Source organism: Hetaerina americana, unplaced genomic scaffold, assembly GCF_022747635.1.
Source record: "Hetaerina americana unplaced genomic scaffold, ioHetAmer1.1.p SCAF_3, whole genome shotgun sequence".
In the NCBI taxonomy this organism is placed as follows: domain Eukaryota; kingdom Metazoa; phylum Arthropoda; class Insecta; order Odonata; family Calopterygidae; genus Hetaerina; species Hetaerina americana.
The window spans coordinates 87,068,171-87,076,374 of NW_027286874.1; the positions used below are offsets into that span (position 1 = coordinate 87,068,171).

At 39.8% G+C, this 8,204-nt stretch overlaps 1 non-coding gene across 1 annotated transcript; it reads left to right on the forward strand.

The window, feature by feature from the left end:
- Positions 1–4,260: 4,260 nt before the first annotated feature.
- On the forward strand, positions 4,261–4,352 carry TRNAY-GUA (transfer RNA tyrosine (anticodon GUA)). The gene is given in 2 exon segments: positions 4,261–4,297; positions 4,317–4,352. It is a non-coding gene; the product is annotated as a tRNA-Tyr (tRNA).
- Positions 4,353–8,204: the final 3,852 nt, after the last annotated feature.

The following is an 8,204-nucleotide window of genomic DNA, read 5'->3' on the forward strand; positions in this document are numbered from 1 at the left end:
AATGGCCTTGGCTAAGAAAGCATTCAACTAGGAGGAAAGTCCACGGACAGCCGGAAACACGCCTCGAAGTAAGGGAACACCTTCATTAAAAGATATCTTTGGAGTGTGTTCCCCTTTGGTCGAGAGGAATCGAGAACAAGAACTGGAAACATTGCAGATGAGGATAAAATTAATAACGAAGAGATTCTAGGGAGATTATAGGAGAATACAGAACCAATGACATGTGTTCTAAGTATTAAGTAATAAGTAGGGCTTTTTTGAAATAGCTCTGATAACCAAACGACATAACTGCGTAGAAAATACTATGCCTGTACATAATTAATACTTAGCATTCTATTTTCACGGTTTCAAATTAACGCAGATATTCATAAACACCATGGTTTACCCTCATTCTTAAAGTGCGGCTGTAAACGAAAAGACCAGAAAACCATAATATCGCTCCCTCAATCAGTAGTGAATTGCACTATTAGAAAAAATAGCTTCGAGAATTACCAATGTGAGGATGGAATTAGCCGAAATATAGTACAGCTATTTTTTTAAATTTTTCGGTGAAGCTAATGAAGGAAATTTAGGACAAATTTAATTTTTAATCGTTTAGAGTGCTTTTATTGATACTGAAATCGGAACTTTCCCGCTGCTTCAGGAACGGAGAATGAATAATGACAGACACCTCATGGAACAAACATATCAACTTTAAGAGATAGAATATTCGAATGAAGTTTGTAGTCAAACCAATCTTAGTAATGAACCCCCCCCCCCGCCGACTAATCACGAATAACATCGATGCATAAATATTTACGATATCGATACGGGAAACATGTGCGACATTCCCGCTCTCCTCACTCGTCAGTTCGATATATTTCTCACGTCCGGTCTCGACGAAGTCGGGAAATCGTTCCCATGAAGGCACCAAACGCACACTGTGATCACTCCGCGCGACTGTTCTAGCGCGCGGGAAGGTGACGAAAGCCATGGGTCCATCCATGAACGGTGCCCTGTCGGACGAATGCCGTGAAACGACTCCGGGGAGCGTTTGGCATATCGGCAGTTCCCAGCATCCGACTCAAGAGGAAGGTACTTGACGATGGAGCGGGGGAAAACAATAGACCGCGAAACTCAATGCGCGAACGTTTCGCAAACGTTTATTTCCCCCCTAAACCGGCTAGCCCACGACGGAGTAGGGAAAGGCAGTTGGATCTTATATAAGGTCAAATCGAACGAGCGATCTCCACGGCATCGTCAGAGAACTGTCCGGGAGGAGAGAGAGCGGGAGAAAATGGAGGGAGGGAGCCGGAGGGAGAGAGAGAGAGAGAGAGAGAGAGAGGGATGGCTGAGAGGGAAAGAGAGAGCGACGAGAGGGGCGGGGGTGGGAGGATTGGATACAACGACAACGGTGGTGTTGCGGCCGAGACAGGAGAGGGAAAAATGAAGGGAAGAGAGAGAGAGAAAGAGGGGGAAGGGGAGGATGGTATTTGAAGAGTGGAGGGGAGGGAGAGTGGGAAAGAGAATACGACCAGCTGCTATTTTGTTACGAGGGTATGCGGGAGGAGGGAACGAGGCAAGGCATTTGAAAAGGGTGAGAGGGAAGGAGGGAGAGTGGGGGCGAGGTGGGGTCCGAGAAAGAAAGGAACTGGAGGGGCGGAAGGGGGAGTGGTGGTGGGCGTGGCGGCCAACGGGGACGGACACGTAAAGGGCTCTTGTTTCGCCTGAAATTGAGGAGGTTCCGGTGCGACTGTTCCGGTACGGCGAACTTTACGTGGAAACGTTTTCTTTTATTTAATGACCGAATTAACCTGGGAGCGAAATTTCCTAGCTCACATAATTATGACACTGCGGAAAAACAGAAGTGGATTGACTGGAAACATTACTAGGCACTACGAACTGTTGAATAATAGAAGAGAGAAGACGAGCGAAAGGCCAAGGGGGCAATTAAGAAGGATGTCATCTGAAAGAGACGTCACGTGTTTCGGGGGAGAGTGGGTTTGGGTCGGCGAGACTAAGTTGGGGTGGGCGGGGAGGCATTTTAGGGACCACCCGTACCTCACTGTACATTACGATGATATGAAAAAACCCACAAGCATTTTCCATCTTTCTAGCAGGAATTCTACTATTTGGCGCCACAACGGACACGATAAGCATATTGTTATTGCGGTAAGGTATTCAAATATTTCGTTTCCCCATCCCATCTCGAAAATATTGCTCTCCCGGGCTTAAAAGATCTAATATTTTATCTTGTTTTATTTGGCAAATCGTCCAGGAAATGTCCATTCACATCTACATCAGGGGCGATGAATCCGACTCATTTCAATCATTCCACCAATCAAACAAGCATTTCCTCCATTATTATAAAAGAGTCAAAAGCGTTATGCCAACTACGAACGCAACCAAAAGAAGGGGGAAGATTTCGAAAGGATTCAAAATAGATCGATGTTTATACTCGTACGTAATTCAATTAGGCTTAGGCCTTCATCGCGTGCACTTCCTCATTGGCTCCGACCAGAGGGATAGAAAGACACAGAAGATGAAAATCAAACCAATCTATGTGCAACTGACAAGTAAAATAAAACTCAGCTGTCCGTCACTGCGGCGCAAGCCATTCATGCGTGATCATTATATACATAATCCCTAATACGAAACGGCTCTTCTGATAGCCATTCGAAAATGGTAATGGGGTGCAGAATTAACTTGGGTCTGCCTAATAGGGAAGAGTGGATGGATTAACCCCTATTACCACAGAGCAACGAATACCGAAGAGCTTTCAAAAGAAAACCGTACGGTGTGCTCTTTCATGGCCTATTTACTAATGGGTTTTATTTTTTCTTTCGAAATTTAATCAAGTTTATTTTGTGAATTCTGCTGACTCGCACGTAAAATCATAGACCATTTATTCCAAGGTATTATTAACTTAAAAGTAAACTTTCGCCATAGGTTACGCCCAAATTAAATTCCAATTTGGGAATTGGAAATAGCTGAGGTTGCAGTTACCAATTTCCGTGGGATTTCAGAATACTGACAATAGCCTTTTAAGTTAATGCGACGACAAATCAATGTTCCTGGTGGTTATTCTAATGGAGACAAACCGCTCAGTTCCTGTACACGAAATATGGCTTTTAAAGTTGATTGAAAAAACACCGGCCTTAATGCTCATTCTGCCTTCTTCAGCATCTCATGGCTCCTTAATGTGATCTCAAAACGTCTCGCTCCATCGCCTCTCTATTGCGTTCTTATCCAGCATACTCCCGTCTGCCATGCCACCATCTATCAACATTGCCCCTAAATTACCCCTTCCTCTGTCCATTGCATGTCATTCGCCAATATCCTCCCCTGACCTCAACTATAATAAAGAATGAGGATGAAACTTGTTCTCTGATTATGTATTGACGCTTTCCCTTAGTCTGTTTTTTAATAGATTAGGATAAACCAATGGCCTAAGACGTAGTCTATTTTACATATTCTGTATCGTAAGCAAATTGGGAACAAAATTATGTCAAACATAGTATGAGCATCTGAAACGGATCTGGAATCACACATGGTTTTTAGAACACAAGAATTTAAACTATAAGAATTTATTCATGTGATACATGCTAGAAATGAAAAAATGGTAACTTTGGGATTCCACTGAAAATTTATTACGATACGAAGTTACGCCGGAAACCATCATTTACAGTGATATACTGGATTGAACTTCTTGTTAAATAAATATTTTTACACTAGCTACTTATCACTACGTCCACTTCTACCTTCAAGTTAATCGAAATATGGCACTAATAAAGTGAGCAGCCAGCAAATTACATTTTGTCGCGAAGTAATCTCGAACACTTTCAAATTCCTCGTTCATTTTTTCTGATTAGGGGTAGAATTCCTTTGTAGTAGCATGCCCCGTGAATCTCACTCTGCTTGATTCTTTTTACCCTCTCCCATTCTGATAATGTTTGCTTATCAGGTACTAAAGTTAAAATGCAGACTTGATTTTAACTGTTTGCGTGAACTACGAGAACAGGCTTTTTCGGGCAAGTAAACCCTTCAACCGTTTTTCAAGAAATATTTCCTATAAATAGCAATACTAACTACTTACATTTATGGCATAGAGAGTATGTATATTTATAACATGGTCATTGTTTAAGTTACGCTATTTCCGAATATATATGCAAAGCGCTCAGTGGAAATAACGTTCCCGAGAAGGCGCAGTGTTGGCAGTTTTGGCGAAAAAAATATGCTCCACAAAGAGTTGATTACGACTTTCTCCCACAAACATCAAGGCCTTCGGTAGCTCAGTTGGTAGAGCGGTGGACTGTAGATGGCAAAATTACTCAGATATCCATAGGTCGCTGGTTCAAATCCGGCCCGAAGGAATTTTTTTTCCGCGAAAATGTTTTCATTGACCAGCGCTATTATCTCGGGTAAATTAAAATAAAATCTGTTCGGCGCGCGAAGATTTCCCAGTGAAATAATCTTTTTTAACTGGAAACATTCTCAATGCTGGATTATTCAAACATGGATGGTTTTACAGAAAAGGTAGAAAAAAATATATTATTCTAGACTAAAAATACTATTATACTACATTGAATACGTGAAAGATAGGATAATAAATACTGCCAAAGCTATCAATGCAACAATTTCAGAGTGCAAGTTTCATTCGCCTTGACCAATAATTTTTACACTCTGAAATTGTTTCATTGAAATACATATTAGCGGATGTCTCCGTTAAATGACACTGTTGCGGCATCTCCCGCAGTTTCCTTGGAATTTGCCAAAGCTATGCTTAAATTTACTATTAAAGTCTTATATGCCACTGTAATGGCAAATCTTAGTCAGAATTGAATATCACTTAAGAAAAATATAATTACAAAATAATCGAAATGTCTACCAAGAACTGTAGAGAACTGGAGAAATGCGATTAAAAACAGGTAGAATACGTATATCCGAAGAAAATGGTATCCACTCGGTAGAGATGCATTGAATAAAACATTTCTCCTAAGAGGCACACCATAATATTTACTAGTTTTTTACAGCATACCTATATTTTCAATTCGTAATAAGGGGTATCTCATTATTCCCTTACATTCCCTTGCGAGCATCTTTGATTTACATCAACTAAAATCAAATCGCTACATCATCATATTTAATTTCCACTCTACTAGTTAGTAGCATAGAGGTCTCTAAGGCCATAAATTGAGTTAACATTAAGATAGCTCAGTGAGAATCAAAAAAATTAGGTTGATTCGAGAATGCATTTCCACGCAATTGGAAACAATTATATAAGTTTTAGACAAGAGTTTATGTATAATATCACTTATGTGCATCAAAGCTAAGACAACTAAATTATCCCAGTAAACTTTAAACATTGGCTTGAAACATAAAAGATCTGCCTGACCAAATTCTGCCGTAGCACACTCAAGGTTTGTTTATGACTACTGAATCTTGTCTATAACTCATATGAGAAGGGTGAAAATAACAGGAAATAAGTTAAAAAGCATTATCATTATTGAAAAAATCTATCTTTAGTGAACATTTTTCTGTCAAACGTCTGAAACACAAGTCGAGGCCATGAGGATAACTATAGTAAACTAAATGTATTAGGATAAGAAAACCTTATATTTGTCTCAATTCAAAACACAAGTATTTGCCTGTTTAAAATAATATATTTTCCTGTGATGTCAACAGTTTTCACGAGCGCATTCAAAGGATACTTGTTAATCGAGGTTGCATTGAGACGACTGCATGCAATGGGACACGCACCATGCAAGAATGTAGGAGATTAAAACGTAAAAATGAAAAAGCTCGCATTCGCAGATCGTTATGCGCACAATAGCAATCAACACGACGGTTATCAGTGGAATCACCAATCATCAAATTATGTAAACGAGATAACCATAATCTTGTTTAAACACTCACCGCGATTCCAAGTCCAACGCCGAAGATTTAGTATAATAGAACACGACATAGATTGTTGTAGGATCGTATTTTCTTGCAGTTTACTGGTTTCCTTCAACGCGAAGTGAGATTCATCTCTCGACAGGGCAAGCTTGTCGGCGGTAATTCTTTCCCTTAATTGATGCTATGAAGAGAAAACTTCAAAGTCAGGGCATATACTGTGAAAGGTAAACTTTAAAGAAAGAATGAACGGGTGAGCCTATGAAAATTATTCACTAATTTTAAGTGCAGGAAAACCTCGACATCGGGATTCTTATTACCCGTTCTTAACCATCTCTCTCGTTCCTATGAAGCTAACCTGTCCAATATGCTATGGCGACCCTTAAAACCTACGAAATACATTTTTATCAACAGGACAATATTATTAGGCTGGTTTTAAGAAATAAGCGTTTAAAATTTCACCTGTCAGGTGTTTCTCGCTAGAAATCACACGAATTTCGTAGGAGTAGAGGAAGGGGGGCGTGGAGGATAAAACGAGTGTGGGTTCAAGCCCGGCTTGAAAGAAAATATTTTACTAAGGATCAGAGAAATATCCCATGAGAAAACGATCAATTTTGACGGAAGCTCCCCTTGGGGGGGCTATATATCCATACATTTGGACTGGGCAAATGCAAAATATTTCGCAAAATAGAAAAGACTGTGAACGAAAAGTCTTATAATTAGAATTTCTACACGATTTGAGTTACAAAAAGTATGTATACGCACAACAGAGCACTACTTCAGCATGTTTTTCTGCACTTCTATAGCATTCAATTCTCTTCTCTTCGACAGCTCAGTTGGTAGAGCGGTGGACTGATATCACAGATATCCATAGGTCGCTGCCTCAAATCCGGCCCGAAGAAAATATTTTTATGTCATCTAAAATTCTCGAATAGAGCCACGCGTGTGTTAGAACTTACGGCATCCTAGACTTTTTGTATTTACCACAAAATCATTGAGGTGTGATTTAATTTTAGGCGACTGTGCAATATCTGGTATTACTCGATACGTTACGTTAAGGTCGCGCGTTATCACATCAATAGGTTTTCTAATCCATGGTTTAATAATGATGAAGTAAATAAGGTTTAATACCGTGCAATAGTTTTAAAATTAACATGAATAATTTGCAATTATTATAGGATAGACAGATCTACGAGATAGTCCAGCGGGTAGAGCGTTGGACTGCATGGGTCTCAGGTTCAAGCACTGGGGGATGTTTATCGACAGCCCCATCAACAAGAAAAATTCTAAGAAGTCCAAGGGGTGTAATTTTTCGGGTACCGTTTCCTGAGTAATTTGATTCAATGCATAAGCTATAATCGGAACTTTAAGAGAGGCCGCCTGTTATTTGACACGTAACGGTATCAGCATTCTAAGCATATGATATGTTGATTCAAACAGGAATGATTCACGACGAAGCTGTTCAGGTACTTGTATTACATCTTTCCCCCCACTGCTCATAGTTACATCGATCGACTGAATATTTAAGACGAAATGATGCCTTTGAGTTGCATATGACTTCAATTGAGTGCCCTAATATTAAAATTACAATGATAAATAAATTTTGCATGAAATAAAGTCATAAAGTCGGAGAAACATGTTTACATCGCTCGGCTGAATATACAAGACGAAAGGATGCCTTTGAGTTGCATAGCATCTTAATTGAGTGCCCCAATAATAATACGAGTATTAATAGTACAATTATGTATAAAGTTTGTATAAAATAAAATCCTAAAGTCGGAGAAAAATGTTTACATTTTTTTATCGATAAAAGTCATCTCATTATGAAAGTGCACGCGCACCTGTGAATCGTTTGAGGGCGAATGCGCCACACTAACGAGGACGACGAAATATCAAACAATTGAGAGGAGTTTTAGAACTTCAACGAAAAATTCTTTTTTTCCACTCTGATCACGAATGGGACTGGTTCATTCGGTTTGCGCAGTTGGAGGAGCGTTGTACTTAAATGCGGATAGAAAATTCCAAAATCCATATATCGCCGATTCAAATGCCGTCCGAAGAATATTTTTGACCGTGAGTATATACATTTAATGGGAAACGTTCTCGATTTAGGCCTTAGCCCTCGAACGTCGATGGTTTTACGACAGGACAAACCTGAGCACTCCTCTTTATGAAAGTGGGTTTCCATCGGGAACACGGGTTTCCTTTATTCGTTAAGATTTGTAAGATATTTTTTGGGAATAAAAAAGTATAAAGAAGAGGATACAGGAAACGTGAAAGGGCGTACTCAATATCATGCGAGGCGGGGCTTGCGGAATTTGAATCTCTCG